Consider the following 18,871-nt stretch of genomic DNA (forward strand, 5'->3'; position numbering starts at 1 on the left):
CGCTGCAGTCCATCTGGGGTAGGTACACCCACAGTGCTGTTAGGAACGGAGTTCCAGGATTTTGACCCAGTGACAGTGAAGGAACAGCGATATAGTTCCAAGTCAGGATGGTGTGTGACTTGGAGGGGAACTTGCAGGTGGTGGTGTTCCCATGCATTTGCTGCCCTTGTCCTTCTAGGTGGTAGAGGTCATGGGTTTGGAAGGTGCTGTCCAAGGAGCCTTGTTGGGTTGCTGCAGTGCATCTTGTAGATGGTACACACTGCTGCCACCGTGCGTCGGTGGTGGAGGGAGTGAATGTTTGTAGATGGGGTTCCAATCAAGCGAACTGCTTTGTCCTGGATGGTGTCAAGCTTCTTGAGTGTTGTTGGAGCTGCACCTATCCGGGCAAGTGGAGAGTATTCCATCACACTCCTGACTTGTGCCTTGTAGATGGTGGACAGGCTTTGGGGAGACAAGAGGTGAGTTACTCGCTGCAGCATTCCTAGCCTCTGACCTGCTCTTGTAGCCACGGTATTTATATGGCTACTTCAGTTCAGTTTCTGGTCAATGGTAGCCCCTAGGATGTTGCTAATGGGGGATTCAGCGATGGTAATGTCATTGAATGTCAAGGGGAGATGGTTAGATTCTCTCTTGTTGGAGATGATCATTGCCTAGCTCTTGTGTGGCGCAAATGTTACTTGCCATTTATCAGCCCAAGCCTGGATATTGTTCAAGTCCTGCTGCATTTCTACACGGACTGCTTCAGTATCTGAGGAGTCACGAATGCTGAACATTATGCAATCATCAGCGAACATCCCCACTTCTGACCTTATGATTGAAGGAAGGTCATTGATGAAGCAGCTGAAGATGGTTGGGCCTAGGACACTACCCTGAGGAACTCCTGCAGTGATGTCCTGGAGCTCAGATGATTGACGTCGAACAACCACAACCATCTTCCTTTGCGCTAGGTATGACTCCAGCCAGTGGAGGGTTTTCCCCCTGATATCCATTGACTCCAGTTTTGCTAGGGCTCCTTGATGCCATACTGGGTCAAATGCTGCCTTGATGTCAAGGGCAGTCACTCTCACCTCACCTCTTGAGTTCAGCTCTTTTGTCTATGTTTGAAACAATGCTGGAACCCAAATTGAGTGTCACTGAGCAGGTTATTGCTAAGCAAGTGCTGCTTGATGGCACTGTTGATGACACCTTCCATCACTTTGCTGATAATTGAGAGTAGGCTGATGGAACGGTAATTGGCCGGGTTCGACTTGTCCTGCTTATTGTGTACAGGACATACCTGGACAATTTTCCACATTGCAGGGTAGATGCCAGCGTTATAGCTGCACTGAAACAGCTTGGCTAGGGGGCGCGGCAAGTTCTGGAGCACAGGTCTTCAGTACTATTGCCGGAATACTGTCAGGGCCCATATCCTTTGCAGTATCCAGTGCCTTCAGTCGTTTCTTGATATCATGCGGAGTGAATCGAATTGGCTGAAGTCTGGCACCTGTGATGCTGGGGACTTCAGGAGGAGGCCGAGATGGATCATCAACTCGGCACTTCTGGCTGAAGATTGTTGCAAATGATGTGCTGGGGTCCCCCATCATTGAGGATGGGGATATTTGTGGAGCCACCTCCTCCAGTTAGTTGTTTAATTGTCCACCACCATTCAAATAATAAATATGGAACTAAAAAGCTAGTCTTATGATGACCATGAAATCATTGTTGTAAAAATCCTTTTGGTTCACTAATGTCTTTTATGGAAGGAATCTGCAGTCCTTACTTAGTCTGGCCGACATGTGAATTCAGATCCACAGCAATGTGGTTGACTCTTAAAATGCCTTCTGAAATGGCCGAGCAAGCCATTCAGTTCAAGGGCAATTAGGATTGGACAATAAAGGATGGCTGAGCTCGCGATGACTACATCCCACATATGAATTTTAAAAAACTTGGGGCTCGCCCGTAGCCAAAGGTTTCTTTTACAAAAAACAGCAGTGACACGAGGATCCCAGGGCTTGACTTGTGGAGAAGAAGCCATTTTTAATTGTATTGATGGGCATTACTTCACTTTTCAGTGAGACCCAGGGGTATTTCTCAAATTCGAGCTGAAAATGAAACCCAACACACCACCAACTCGGAGGAGGAGTAGGTTACATAAAATTCACTACAAAATTTATTGGTGGAAATTCCACTGGGAATGCATTTTCACCAGCACATTTCATATACTGGCACACAGAGGGCACCACCTTTAGCTTTCTGAAGTGCCCCTCAGTTATGTGTGACTGTTCTCTCTCTATGCGATTTCCGTTATGTGCTGGAGGGAAAGGGAGGATGGGGGCATTTTCTGGGTGGTATCAGAAATGTGCTGCTGCAGCTCTTTAACGCTGCACAGACACTTCCAGTTGTTTGCAAATTGTTCAGTTCTGCCGCTTTTGCTGAGTATTGTGCTCATATCAGTCAGAATTCTGCCAATTCCCAGGAGGGAGGGAGGACAGCTCTTCTTTATGGAAGGCACCTTGGATATGATACTGAGAAAGATGATGGCAAGAAGGCTAGCTTTTATTGTAGAGACAAAGAATTAACTTGCATTTATATAGCGCTTTTTACAACCTCAGAAGATCCCAAATTACTTCAGAGCCAATGAAATGCTTTTAAGTGTAGCTACTGCTGTAAAGCAGGCAAATGAGGTAGCCAGTTTGTGCACAGCAAGGATCCACAAACAACAATGAAATGAATGACCAGTGCTCCCTGCTGAAACTCTAACTCTACATCTTCTGCACAAAGTGATTATTCCGGGGCTGGCGTTTGTGACAGATGGAGTGACTGACTCATTGTTGTGCAAAGTGAATGCATGCTCGGCCAATGAGCCCGTAAACTACTGCTCCTGAGAAAGCCCAATGGAAACACAATGGAATAAACAGCACACTACGGAATCTGCAGGACTCTACTTGGAACACATTGAACTTATCACTGTCATTTAAAATGCTGTCGTACCAGCTAGGTTGCCTATTGGCAGAGTGCTCCATAGGAAAGATGGAAGAATTGATACTACCTTGTAGATTCAGGCACTTGGCACCTCAGCAGGGTCTCCTCCTTAGCAGTGGTCCGAAATGCAACTTTGAGGTCTCTCAGAAGTGTCATAACTGAGACAATTTGTTCTTTGTCTCCGATCCCCATGCCTAAATTCTGTTTATATTTTTCCATGCTTGTGATCATCTAGATAGAACATTAATGCAGAACTTCCATGAACCTTCTTTTTCATTTATTCTTGGGACATGGGCATCGCTAAGAAGACCAGCATTTATTCCCCATCCCTAGTTGCCCTTGAGAAGGTGATGGTGAGCCGTCTTCTTGAATCGTTGCAGTCCATATAGTGTAAGAACTCCAGCAGTGTTTTTAGGTAGGGCTTTCCAGGATTTTCCAGTGACAATGAAGGAATGGCACACTATATGTCCAAAAGTGGGGATGGTGTGTGACTTGAAGGAGAATCTGGAGATGATGGTAATGATTCCAACATTATGAACATTAGCCTAATCTGAAAATATTGTACAATCCCTGTATCTTTCCAAGATGCAGTGTGCAGCCAAGATTTTTGCCTCTGCTTTCAGCTGCCTAATATTCTGTGAGGATATTGGGATTGGATTAAGGATCTAGGAGGGCACTTTTCATTGAGAATCAATGGGGAGAGTTTTAACATGCAGGAGCAGGTGGGTATGAAAGAGGGTGAGGGTTAAAACAGAGTAAAATGATCAAGCATCGGCAAGCAGGCTCCAAACTTGCGCATTTCACTTGAGGACATTAGGTTATGTGTGCAGAAACCCCTCAGGAGAACCATATGTTACTCACTCCATTAGAGCGATATTTACACAGACTTTTGAATTTAATGTTAATGTTATGGTCAAATGAGGAGGGGTCGAAGGGCTTCCCTATTTTCCCCCTCACTGTTTGACCACAACAGGTTTAATTCTTTCTTAAGGTAGATGTACTAGCCAATTCAGTAGGTGTTTGATTACATACTTGCTATGATCATAGCAAGAACCAATCGGACATGTTTTCTTGTGTTCACAAAGAAAGAGGTTATTTTTTTTTACCTTAACTGAACGAATAAAATAATAAACAATGCACCAACTTTCACTCTCACTCACACACTAGAGATTTACACACACAAAGAGGTTTCAGAGTGGGGAAAAGCAGATTGGTTGAGTTAGAGTTCAGAGAAAAAAGGTATACAGTCTGTGGAGTTTAGTGATTCGGCTGGCTTCTAGCTGAATTCACTGGACCTGAGGCTTCTAGTTTGAAGAGGTAGATGACTGGTTCAGTGAGTCTCTTGGTGATAGCCGGAATATGCAAATTTGGTCAGTCAACAAGCAGGATTTGAAAGCTTTCAAGCTGGAATGGAGAGAGAGAGAGAGAGGGACCCCTGCTTATGTTCTGCTCATGTCAGAGTCCAGTTGCTTCTCCTTTGCTGCAGAGAAAAACGCTAGTTTAAAACCACAGAAAGACAAAGCATTAGTGCAGAGAGGGTGTTAAATGATAGAATAATGAATTTTCACCACACCATTAGCACACTCTCTTTGACTTTGCGTTTGCCCCATGACCTCCTTGTCAGTTAATCTCTCTGGTCCTCTGTCCTATCAACACCTCCCCTTTTCCCCTTTTGTTCTCTTTCCCCCATCCCGCTTTGTTTGCTTAAAACCTATTACATTTCTAACCTTTGTCAGTTCTGATGAAGGGTCACTGACCTGAAAAGTTAACTCTGCTTCTCCCTCCACACATGCTGCCAGACCTGCTGAGTATTTCCAGCACTATCTGCTTTTTATTTCAGATTTCCATCATCTGCAGTATTTTGTTCTTATTTTAGGCCATAAATATAAGTTAGTCACTGATAAATCAAATAAGGAATTCGGGACAAACTTCTTCACTCAAAGACTGGTGAGAATGTGAAACTTGCTACCACGTAAAGTGATTGAGGTGAGTAGCAATGGAACATTTAAAGCTAAGCTAGATTCATGCAAGAGGGAGAAAGGAACAGAGGATATGCTGATAGGGCAATATGAGGGATCAAGTGGAGAATTAACAATGGCACAAATCTGTTGGGCCAAGTGGTCTGTTTTGTGCTGTAAATTCTTTGTAAAATAAGTAAGAAATGAGAGTTATTTTGTCTTGTAGAACACACTGACCCAGACCTGGTTGAAACAAAAATTCCGTGATTGCTTTGGCCAGAAGGGGAGGCTCAAAATATATCTCTATTTGTAACAAAATCATAAGCTCATTGGTTATAAAGAAAAAATTAAAGTGTTTCTCCAAAATGATTATTTGGCCTCTAACCATTGATCTCAAACACCCTCTGTATTTTGCAGTGATTGCAAATCCATATTTATACCTTTTTATATATTGTAGTATTGTACCTCCAATGTTATTCATGTGATTTTGTGCTCCTTTTTTGAGAGGAGACTAATATAAAATGTTTATAAATAATGTTCAGAAAGAGTTCAGTTTAGTTTATTTTTATGTTCTTATGTATTATCAATTTCTCAGATTCTAACATGCATATTATGAATAGAGTTAGTGACAAAACAGACTATAATCTAAGAGTCAAAGAAAAACAACAGAACCAGTCACTATTGTCAGAGGGGTAGGAGAGTACGAACAACATTAACATGCATCTAGTTCAACTGAAATAAAATTGTGTTTGTATGAAGAACATTTACATAACTATCAAAAATACAGCAAAAGACTGACAGCAACGTACTGCTGTTATTGCCGCTGGATAAATTATTCAATTCAATTTAATTGGCATATATGTTAAATAATTAATCAGATTGTGCCCAACTGAATCACATCATTGCCCTTTAAGTAGATATAATTTCATAGCTAGTTGACCTTTGTTGCTCTTCTCGTGGTTTTATGTGTTGGTCAGCAATGTTGCTCTCACTGCATTAAAATATACATTTAGTGGCTTTTTGTTAAGCTTCTGTTATTAATAAACAGGAACTCATCACTCCATATTTCTCCCTTCCCTTCCTGTATGTGCTGCTTCATGCTGGGGTGTGCTTCCTGCAGGACCTCAGGGATCAGCCACGGAAGTGAGCGTTGGCAGTTTATTTGATTGAGAGGGAGTGGGTGTGGGGCGGAGTTAAGGGAGCACACAAACGAGTCCAAAGCTATTCCCATCTAATGTGCATCCAACAGGCAGAGTCAGGAGAATTTATAATGGGGAATAGAGAAATGGCAGAAAAGCTAAATGATTACTTTGTGTCTGCCTTCACTGAGGAAGATACAAGAAATCTCCCACCAGTAGAGATCCAAAGGATTAGGGGAAATGAGGAATTGAAGGAAATTAGTATCAGTAAGAAGGTTGTATTGGAGAAATTGATGGGATTGAAGGATGGTAAGTCCTTTGGATCTGATATTCTACATCCCAAAGTGTTGAAAGAGGTAGCTATGGAGATGGATGCATTGGTGATCATCTTACAAAGAACAAAGAACAAAGAAAATTACAGCACAGGAACAGGCCCTTCGGCCCTCCAAGCCTGCACCAATCCAGATCCTCTATCTAAACCTGTCGCCTATTTTCTAAGGGTCTGTATCTCTTTGCTTCCTGCACATTCATGTATCTGTCTAGATACATCTTAAAAGGCGCTATCGTGCCCGCGTCTACCACCTCCGCTGGCAACGCGTTCCAGGCACCCATCACCCTCTGCGGAAAGAACTTTCCACGCATATCCCCCCTAAACTTTTCCCCTCTCACTTTGAACTCGTGACCCCTAGTAATTGAATCCCCACTCTGGAAAAAAGCTTCTTGCTATCCACCCTGTCTATACCTCTCATGATTTTGTACACCTCAATCAGGTCCCCCCTCAACCTTCATCTTTCCAATGAAAATAATCCTAATCTACTCAACCTCTCTTCATAGCTAGCGCCCTCCATACCAGGCAACATCCTGGTGATCCTCCTCTGCACCCTCTCCAAAGCACCTACATCCTTTTGGTAATGTGGCGACCAGAACTGCACGCAGTATTCCAAATGTGGCCGAACCAAAGTCTTATACAACTGTAACATGACCTGCCAACTCTTGTACTCAATACCCCGTCCGATGAAGGAAAGCATGCCGTATGCCTTCTTGACCACTCTATTGACCTGCGTTGCCACCTTCAGGGAACAATGGACCTGAGCCCCCAAATCTCTCTGTACATCAATTTTCCCCAGGACTTTTCCATTTACTGTATAGTTCACTCTTGAATTGGATCTTTCAAAATGCATCACCTCGCATTTGCCCGGATTGAACTCCATCTGCCATTTCTCTGCCCAACTCTCCAATCTATCTATATTCTGCTGTATTCTCTGACAGTCCCCTTCACTATCTGCTACTCCACCAATCTGAGTGTCGTCTGCAAACTTGCTAATCAGACCACCTATACTTTCCTCCAAATCATTTATGTATATCACAAACAACAGTGGTCCCAGCACGGATCCCTGTGGAACACCACTGGTCACACGTCTCCATTTTGAGAAACTCCCTTCCACTGCTACTCTCTGTCTCCTGTTGCCCAGCCAGTTCTTTATCCATCTAGCTAGTACACCCTGGACTCCATGCGACTTCACTTTCTCCATCAGCCTACCATGGGGAACCTTATCAAATGCCTTACTGAAGTCCATGTATATGACATCTACAGCCCTTCCCTCATCAATCAACTTTGTCACTTCCTCAAAGAATTCTATTAAGTTGATAAGATATGACCTTCCCTGCACAAAACCTTGTTGCCTATCACTGATAAGCCCATTTTCTTCCAAATGGGAATAGATCCTATCCCTCAATATCTTCTCCAGCAGCTTCCCTACCACTGACGTCAGGCTCACCGGTCTATAATTACCTGGATTATCCCTGCTACCCTTCTTAAACAAGGGGACAACGTTAGCAATTCTCCAGTCCTCCGGGACCTCACCCGTGTTTAAGGATGCTGCAAAGATATCTGTTAAGGCCCCAACTATTTCCTTTCTCGCTTCCCTCAGTAACCTGGGATAGATCCCATCCGGACCTGGGGACTTGTCCACCTTAATGCCTTTTAGAATACCCAACACTTCCTTCCTCCTTATGCCGACTTGACCTAGAGTAATCAAACATCTGTCCCTAACCTCAACATCCGTCATGTCCCTCTTCTCGGTGAATACCGATGCAAAGTACTCGTTTAGAATCTCGCCCATTTTCTCTGACTCCATGCATAATTTTCCTCCTTTGTCCTTGAGTGGGCCAATCCTTCCTCTAGTTACCCTCTTGCTCCTTATATATGAATAAAAGGCTTTGGGATTTTCCTTAACCCTGTTTGCTAAAGATATTTCATGACCCCTTTTAGCCCTCTTAATTCCTCGTTTCAGATTGGTCCTACATTCCCGATATTCTTCCAAAGCTTCGTCTTTCTTCAGCCGCCTAGACCTTATGTATGCTTCCTTTTTCCTCTTAGCTAGTTTCACAATTTCACCTGTCATCCATGGTTCCCTAATCTTGCCATTTCGATCCCTCATTTTCACAGGAACATGTCTCTCCTGCACGCTAATCAACCTCTCTTTAAAAGCCTCCCACATATCAAATGTGGATTTATCTTCAAACAGCTGGTCCCAATCTACATTCCCCAGCTCCTGCCGAATTTTGGTATAGTTGGCCTTCCCCCAATTTAGCACTCTTCCTTTAGGACCACTCTCGTCTTTGTCCATGAGTATTCTAAAACTTATGGAATTGTGATCACTATTCCCAAAATAGTCCCCTACTGAAACTTCAACCACCTGGCCAGGCTCATTCCCCAACACCAGGTCCAGTATGGCCCCTTCCCGAGTTGGACTATTTACATACTGCTCTAGAAAACCCTCCTGGATGCTCCTTACAAATTCTGCTCCATCTAGACCTCTAACACTAAGTGAATCCCAGTCAATGTTGGGAAAGTTAAAATCTCCTATCACCACCACCCTGTTGCTCCTACATCTTTCCATAATCTGTTTACATATTTGTACTGCTATCTCACGCTCGCTGTTGGGAGGCCTGTCATACAGCCCCAACATTGTTACCGCACCCTTCCTATTTCTGAGTTCTGCCCATATTGCCTCACTGCTCGAGTCCTCCATAGTGCCCTCCTTCAGCACAGCTGTGATATCCTCTTTGACCAGTAATGCAACTCCTCCACCCCTTTTACCTCCCTCTCTATCCCGCCTGAAGCATCGATATCCTGGGATATTTAGTTGCCAATCGTGCCCTTCCTTCAACCAAGTCTCAGTAATAGCAATAACATCATACTCACACATACTAATCCAAGCCCTATGTTCATCTGCCTTACCTACTACACTTCTTGCATTAAAACAAATGCACCTCAGACCACCAGTCCCTTTGCGTTCATCATCTGCTCCCTGCCAACTCTTCCCCTTAGTCACGCTGACTTCATTATCTAGTTCCTTACAGGCTTTCGTTACTACCTCCTTACTGTCCACTGATCTCATTTGGTTCCCATCCCCCTGCCACATTAGTTTAAACCCTCCCCAACAGCATTAGCAAAAGGACCCCCAAGGACATTGGCTCCAGTCTGGCCCAGGTGTAGACGTCCAATTTGTAATAGTCCCACCTCCCCCAGAACCGGTCCCAATGTCCCAAAAATCTGAACCCCTCCCTCCTGCACCATCTCTCAAGCCACGCATTCATCCTGACTATTTTTTCATTTCTACTCTGACTAGCACGTGGCACTGGTAGCAATCCTGAGATTAGATTTTAGATTTTTTAGAGATACAGCACTGAAACAGGCCCTTCGGCCACCGAGTCTGTGCCGACCATTAACCACCCATTTATACTAATCCTACACTAATCCCATATTCCTACCACATCCCCACCTGTCCCTATATTCCCCTACCACCTACCTATACTAGGGGCAATTTACAATGGCCAATTTACCTATCAACCTGCAAGTCTTTGGCATGTGGGAGGAAACCGGAGCACCCGGAGGAAACCCACGCAGACACAGGGAGAACTTGCAAACTCCACACAGGCCGTACCCAGAATTGAACCCGGGTCACTGGAGCTGTGAGGCTGCGGTGCTAACCACTGCGCCACCCTCTACCTCTGAGGTCCTACTTTTTAACTTGGCTCCTAACTCCCTAAATTCTGCTTGTAGGACCTCATCCCGTTTTTTACCTATATCATTGGTGCCTATGTGCACAACGACAACTGGCTGTTCACCCTCCCCCTTCAGAATGTTCTGCAGCCGATCTGAGACATCCCTGACCCGTGCACCTGGGAGGCAACATACCATTCGGGAGTCTCGTTTTCGACCACAGAACCGCCTATCTACTCCCCTTACAATCGAATCCCCTATGGCTATAGCCCTTCCACTCTTTTTCCCGCCCTTCTGAACAGCAGAGCCAGCCACGGTGCCATGAACCTGGCCACTGCTGCCTTCCCCTGGTGAGCCAAAATTCTGTAGATTCTGGAGCAGTTCCTGCAGATTGGAAGGTTGAAAATGTCACCCCACTATTTAAGAAGGGGGGGAGAGAGAAAACTGGGAATTACAGACCTGTTAGCCTTACATCAATCATTGAGGAAATGCTAGAATCTATTCTAAAGGATGTGATAAGTGGACACTTGGATAACAATGATCTGATAGGGCATAATCAACATGGATTTATGAATGGGAAATCATGTTTGATGAACCTGTTGGAGTTTTTTGAGGATGTTACTAATGGAATTGATAAAGGGGAGTCAGTGAACATGGTATACTTGGATTTTCAAAAGGATTTTGATAAAGTCCCCCACAAAATTAAAGCACATGGGATAGGAGGTAATATACTGGCATGGATTAAGGATTGGTTAACAAGCAGAAAACAGAGAGTAGGAATAAACAGGTCATTCTCACATTGGTAGGCTGTGACTAGTGGGGGTACCGTAGGAATCAGTGCTTGGGCCCCAGCTGTTCACAATATATATCAATGATTTGGACATGGGAGCCAATTGTAGTATTTCCAAGTTAGCAGAAGACACAAAATTAGGTGGGAATGTGTGTTGTGAGGAAGATGCAAAGCGGCTTCAAGGAGATTTGGAAAGACTTAGTGAGTGGGCAAGAAAGTGGCAGATGGAATATAATGTGGAAAAATCTGAGGTTATCTACTTTGGTAGGAGGAATAGATATGCAGAGTATTTCTTAAATGTTAAGAGATTAAAAAGTGTAGATGTAGAAAGAGACCTGGGTGTCCTTTTCAATAAGTCACTGAAAGCTTACATGCAGTTGCAGCAAGCAATTAAGAAGGCTAATGGTATGTTAGCCTTTATCGCAAGAGAATTTGAGTACAGGAGTAGTGAAGTCTTGCTTCAATTGTATTTAACCTTGGTTAGACCGCACCTGGAGTACTGTGTGCAGTTTTGGTCCCCTTCCCTTAGGAAGGATATTATTGCCATAGAGGGAGTGCAACGAAGGTTCACCAGACTTGTTGCCGGGATGGCGGGACTGTCCTATGAAGAAAGATTGGGGAAACTGGGCTTGTATTCTCTAGAGTTTCGAAGAATGAGAGGTGATCTCATTGAAATCTCCAAAATACTTAAAGGGATAGACAGGGTAGATGCAGGTAAGATGTTTCCCCTGGTTTGGGAGTCTAGAACCATGGGACACAATTTCAAAATAAGGGGGAAGCCACTTAGGACAGAGATGAGGAGAAATTTCTTTACACAGAGGGTTGTGAATCTTTGGAATTCTGTACCCCAGAGGGCTGTGGAAGCTCAGTCATTGAGTATGTTTAAAGCAGAAATTGACAGATTTCTAAATACAAATGACATAAGGGAATATGAGGATAGTGTAGGAAAAAGGCATTAAAGGGGATGATCAGCCATGATCCTATTGAGTGGCGGAGCGGGCTCAATGAGCTGAATGGCCTACTCCTGCTCCTATGTTCCTATGTTCCCAACTGTGGCCGAGATTTCCTCTATCAATCCCAAAGGACAGAGGTCAATTCTAATAAACCCTTTTGCAGTGTGGCTTGAAATTAGCACTAGCCCAGACTAGAGATTAAATCTGGGAACTCTGCAGTCTAAATAGTCACTGTATTTCCCAACTGAGCATTTAATGATTCCACATATATATCTACGAATACAAGGGGGAATGTTAGAAATCTGTGGTCCTGGCTTTTGTCTGATAGCAGCACATATTGGGAGTGCAAATTTATAAAATTATCTCAAAATAAGGACCAAAATAAGTCTGTGATTATATTATAGGAGTCTTCAGCACTTGGCTTCTTTCAAAAGTAAATAAACCATCAGATTGAATTTCACTCCCGATACATATGCTGATTATGCCCTTTGTACTTGATAGTTTTTTCCCAGTGAGTGTTATCTCTGGAGCTTCATGAAGGTGCCTGCACTATTGTTTTTTTGCAGCATTCATAGGGCTGAGTTCCTATGGAGGATGTTTTGAATTTAATGACCGTGGGCTTTAGTTGTTGAAAAACCATTATTACAATTCAGAATAAAATTGCTGTGGATTGGTAACAAGTTGTCAGAACTGGTGGCTGTGAGAAAGGAATATTACATTCAGGGGTATAGAGCATTTAGAAATGAGAGAGTCGACAAAAAAGATGATGTAATCTAATATGTCAGGGACACCTAGGAGGTAAACAAAGTTGATCCGTAAGAGGGGAAAACTTGCAAAATGAACAACTCTGACTATTCACCATGCAAAACAAAATCCAAAAATAGCATGAGGTGAATGCAAGACCACCATCATTCAGTATAAGAAAGAGGATAATTTGCTCTGTAAAATTTTGGAAGGATATGTGAGAACAGGAAAGTTATTTGAATCAGAAATTTCAATTAACATAAGACAAACTATGGAAACCCAAGTGGTTTATTGTTAGAGATGGTAATTTTAATTTATGACTCCTCCTTGGTCTAGATGTTAAGGAAGCCATGCGAGGCAATGCTCTGGGGCAGAAGATGTACAGGATACAGGGGTTGCAGTAGCCCCAGGGGACAGTGATCGCAGAAGATTAACATTTTAACATTTAATATGACCAAGACTAAAAGCCAGATGCATACCTTTAAAATCAATAGTGTGGATATTGACTTTTGGGCATCCAACCAGTGGAGTGAGCTAGCTGTATTTTGCTTGTGTGGAGAACTGCCATTTTTTTCAACCATCTTAACTAATCACATGTTCTTTAGTTCTTTTAATTTATCACCATTGTCTCATTGATGAGGGGCAATTTTGATTGGGCTAATAATGTAAAACAGGTGATAGTGAATCATCACCTTGTTATATGTCTTTCTCTATTTTCATGAAATTTGGGCTGTTGAGTTGCTATCACCTGTTTTACACTCTTGCACAAAGTTAACATTACCCAGGTGATCATTTATTTCATTTAACAGACTTCTATTCAATACTTTCCAGGTAATTCCTCCCATTAACTCCCTTTCCTTGAGTATAGTATCTGTTGCTTCTTCAACTTTTCTCTATTTTTTCCAAAATTACTAAAATCTTTTTTTATCATTGAGGTTTCACTTCTGTTGGAATTGAAATGTTAACTGGTCTTATCACAGATGTTGTAATTTTAACAAGTCTTGGAGATGTTGATGGCCAAGCTAAACAATGAAGGTAATGTCCTTTTGAATGGCTTTCAATTCAACAATAACTTTTTAGCAAATAGAAATTATGTCCTTTAGGTGAATGCAGCATTTCCATGTTCCCATGTGGTGCTGTGCTTGAAGTGAGTGTGGATGAGAGAATAAGAGCCATGGTGATATTGCCCCATCACTGGCCCTTGCCCCATTTGAACAAGGCTTTCTCTTTGTAAAAAGCACTTGCTGCACTCTGTTCTTTCAGGTCTAACCCCAACATTGTGATCAAATCTGCTGACAAGGGTGGTGCTATTGTTGTCTGGTGTACCAACCTCTACCTTGCAGAGGCTGAGCGCCAACTCTCAGACGCTTGTTCCTACCAGCCCCGGACCATGACCCCACCACCAAACATCAAGCTACTGTCTCCAGGACTGTCACTGACTACATCTCCTCTGGAAGTCTTAACTCGACAGCTTCCAATCTCATAGTCCTGCAAGCGTGGACAGCCCGCTTCTACCTCCTTTCCAAAATCCACAAATAGGACTGTCCTGGTAGATGCATCATTTCAGCCTGTTCCTGGCTCACTGAACTTATTTCTTGACTCTACTTTTCTCCCTAGGTTCAGTCTTTTCGCACCTACATCTGTGATTCTTCTAACGCCCTATATCATTTCAACAATTTCCAATTTACTGGCGCTAACCGTCTCCTCTTCACTATGGAAGGTCACCGCGATCCTCCACCAGGACGGTCTGAGGGCTCTCCGCTTCTCCTTGAACAGAGGCTCAACCAATCCCTATCCACCACCACCCTTCTCCACCTGGCTGAACTTGCTCTTACATTGAACAACTTCTCCTTCAACTCCTCTCACTTCTTTCAAGTAAAAGGTGTTGCTATAGGTACCCGCATGGGTCCTAGTTATGCCTGTCTTTTTGTGTGATATGTTGAACATTCCTTGTTCCAGTCCTACTCAGCCCTCCTCCCTCACGTCTTTTCAGGTACATTGATGACTATATATGTGCCGCTTCCTGCTCTCACCCACAACTGGAAAACTTCAACAACTATGCTTCCAATTTCCAACCTGACTCACCTTTACATGGTCCATATCTGACGCTTCCCTTCCCTTCCCTTTTTCGACTTCTGTGTCTCCATCTCTCTGGATAGGCTGTCCACTAATATTCATTATAAGCCCACCAACTCCCACGGCTACCTTGACTACACTTCCTCATACCCTGCCTTCTGTAAGGACTCAATCCCATTCTCCCAGTTTCTCCATCTTTGATGCATCTGTTCTGATGATGCAATCTTCCAAAACAATGCTTCTGAAATGTCTTCCTTTTTCCTCAACAAAGGATTCCCCCCCACTGTGGTTGACCTTTCTCTCCCTCCCAGAACCTCGACAAGGTTCCCCTTGTCCACCCTTTCCACTCCACCAGCCTCCACATCCAAACAATTATAATCCACCATTTCTGCCACCTCCAGCGAGATGCCACCACCAAACACATCTTCCCTTCCTCTCCCCTGTCAGAATTCTGAAGGGATTGTTCCCTCTGCGACACCCTGGTCGACTCCTCCATCACTCCCAACACCTCATCCCTTTCCCACGGCACCTTCCCATGCAATCGCAGGATGTGTAATACCTGCCTTTTTACCTCCTCTCTCCTCACCATGCAAGGCCCCAAACATTACTTTCAGGTGAAGCAGCGATTTACTTGTACTTCCTTCAATTTAGTATACTGTATTCGCTGCTCACAATGCGGTCTCCTCTACATTGGGGAGACCAAACACAGATTGGACGACCGCTTTGCGGAACACCTCTGTTCAGTCCAAAAGCATGACCCCAAGCTTCTGGTTGCGTGCCATTTCAACACCCCACTGCACAACACCCCCTGCTCTCATGCCTACATTTCTGTCCTTGGCCTGCTCCAGTGTTCCAGTGAACATCAATGCAAGCTCAAGGAGCAGCACCTGATCTTTCGATTAGGCACCCTACAGCCTGCGGACTCAACCCTGAGTTCAGCAATTTCAGAGCACGACTGGCCATTTTTTGATATTTTTCTTTTTTTTATTATTTTATTTGATTTTATTTTTTAACCATGTGCCTGTTTTTTCGTGTGGACAAAGCTTCTCATTACTCTGCCATGAACACTCTCACTGGACTAATGCTTTAACTTTCACCACAAGCATTAACACATTCTTTGCCTTTGTCCCATAACAGCTATGTTATTTAATCTCTTCTGCCCTCTGTCCTATCACACACCTTCCCTTTTGTTCTCTTCCCTATCTAGCCACAGCAACCCCCCCCAGCCCCCCCCCCCCCCCACCTCCTTCACATGCTTAAAACCTAATTCTCTTTTAACATTTGCCAATTCTGATGAAAGGTCACAGACCAGCAACGTTAACTCTGCTTCTCTCTCCACAGATCCTGCCTGACCTGCTGAGTATTTCCAGCACTTTCTGTTTCTACTTCCTATTTGTACTGCAGGAATACTAAATTTAGTTAACTGTCAATTTTTGGCTGGTCTCCCACATTCTACTCTCCATAATGCAAAACTGGGCATCCATGAAGCGCTGTGAGCCATCAGCAGCAGCAGAATTGTACTCAACCACAATCTGTTACCTCATGGCCCTGCATATCCCCCACTCTGCCATGACCAACAAGTCGGGGGACCAACCCTAGTTCAATGAAGAGTGCAGGAGCAGCACCAGGCATACTTAAAAATGAGGTGTCAACCTGGTGAAGCTACAACCAAGGACTACTTGCGTGCCAAACAGCGTAAATAGCATGCAATAGACAAAGCTAAGCGATCTGATCAGGTCAGATCTAAGCTCGGCAATCCTGCCACATCCAGTTGCAAATGGTGGAGGACACTACCGCCTTTTGAGGAAGAGAATTCCAAAGTCTCAGGACCCTCTGACAGAAAAAAATTCTCATCTCTGTCTTAAATGGGCGACCCCTTATTTTTAAACAGTGACCCCGAATTCTAGATTCTCCCACAATGGGAAACATCCTTTCCACACTCCCCCTGTCAAGACCCCTCAGGATTTTATATGTTTTAATCAAGTTGCCTCTTACTCTTCTAAACTCCAGCAATTACAAGCCTAGCCTGTCCAGTCTTTCCTCGTAAGACAGCCCGCCCATTCCAGGTATTAGTCCAGTAAACCTTCTCTGTAGTGCCTCCACATAGTTACATCCTTCCTTAAATAAGAAGACCAGTACTGTACATAGTACTCCAGATGTGGCCTCACCAATGCCCTGTATAGCTGAAGCATAACCTCCCTACTTTTGTATTCAATTCCCCTCCGATAAACGATAACACTCTATTAGCTTTCCTAATTACGTGCTGTACCTGCATACCTACCTTTTGCAATTCATGCACTGGGACACCGAGATCCCTCTGCATCTCAGAACTCTGCAGTCTCTCACCATTTAGATAATATGCTTCTTTTTTATTCTTCCTGCCAAAGTGGACAATTTCCCACTTTCCCACATAATACTCCATTTGCCAGGTCTTTGCCCACTCACTTAACCTATCTATATCCCATTGTAGCCTCCTTATGTCCTCTTCACAACTTACTTTACTACCTATCTTTGTGTCATCAGCAAAGTTAGCAACCATACCTTTGGTCCCTTCATCTAAGTCATTTCTATAAATTGTAAAAAATTGAGGCCCCAGCACAGATCCCTGTGGCACACCACTCGTTACATCTTGCCAACCAGAAAATGACCTATTTATGCTTACTCTCTGTTTCCTGTTAGCTAGCTAATCTTCTATCCATGCAAATATGTTACCCCCTACGCCATGAGCTTTTATTTTCTGCAATAACCTTTGATGTGGCACCTTATAAAATGCCTTCTGGAAATCTAAGTACAATACATCCACTGGTTCCCCTTTATCCACAGCACATGTAACTCCCTCAATGAACTGCAATAAATTAGTTAAACATGATTTCCCTTTCACAAAACCATGTTGACTCTGCCTGAATACCTGGAATGTTTCTAAATGCCCTGCTATAACGTCTTTAATAAAAGCTTCTAACATTTTCCCTAAGACAGATGTTAAGCTAACTGGCCTGAAGTTTCCTGATTTCTGTCTCCCTCCCTTTTTGAATAAAGGAGTTACATTTGCTATCTTCCAATCTAACAGAACCTTCCCCGAATCTAGGGAATTTTGGAAAATTAAAACTAACGCATCAACTATCTCACTAGCCACTTCCTTTAACACCCTAGGATGAAGTCCATCAGGTCCCGGGGACTTGTCAGCCCGCAGCTCCAACAATTTGTTCAACACCATTTTCCTGGTGGTTGTAATTTTCTTGAGTACCTCCATCCCTTCCGTTTCCTGACTTACAGCTAATACTGGGATGTTACTTGTATCCTCAATAGTGAAGACCAATGCAAAGTATCTGTTCAATTCATCTGCCATCTCCTTATTATCCTTTATTAATTCCCCAGACTCACTTTTTATAGGACCAATGCTCACTTTGTTAACTCTTCTTTTTTAAATATCTATGGAAACTCTTACTATCTGTCTTTATATTTCTAGCTAACTTTCTCTTGGACTCTAGTTTTACCTTTCTTATCAATCTTTTACTCATTCTTTGCTGTTTTTTATATTATGTCCAATCTTCTGACCTGCCTCCTATCTTTGCACAATTATAGGCTTTTTCTTTAAGTTTGATGCTATCTGTTTTAGTTAACCACGGATGGCAGGTTCTAGCCTTGGAATTTTTCTTTCTCGTTGAAATGTATCTTTTCTGTGGATTCTGAAATATCCCCTTAAATGTCTGCCACTGCATCTCTATTGACTTATTCCTTAACCTAATTTGCCAGTTCACTTTAGCTAGCTCTGCTTTCATGCCCTCATAATTGGCTTGGTTTAAGCTTAAGATGCTAGTCTTGAACCCACTCTTCTCTCCCTCAAACTGAATGTAAAATTCAACCATATTATGATCGCTGCTACCTAGGGACACCTTAACTATGAGGTCATTAATTAATCCTATCTTGTTGCACAATACCAGGTCTAGTATAGCCTGATCTCTGGTGGACTCCAGAATGAATTGTTCCAAGAAACTATCCCAAAACCATTCAATGTACTCCTCATCTAGGCTACCTCTGCCCATCTGATTTTTCCAGTCCATATGTAGGTTTAAATCCCTCATAATTATCGCTGTACCTTTCTGACCAGCTTCCATTATTTCTTCCTTCATATCCCATCCTACAGTGTGGCTAATGTTAGGTGGCCTGTACACCACTCCCACAAGTGACTTCTTGCCTTTATGATTTCTCATCTCTACCCAAACTGCTTCTACATCCTGGTC

The sequence above is a fragment of the Heterodontus francisci genome, chromosome 5 (genome assembly GCF_036365525.1).
Source record: "Heterodontus francisci isolate sHetFra1 chromosome 5, sHetFra1.hap1, whole genome shotgun sequence".
NCBI classification, from domain to species: Eukaryota; Metazoa; Chordata; class Chondrichthyes; order Heterodontiformes; family Heterodontidae; genus Heterodontus; species Heterodontus francisci.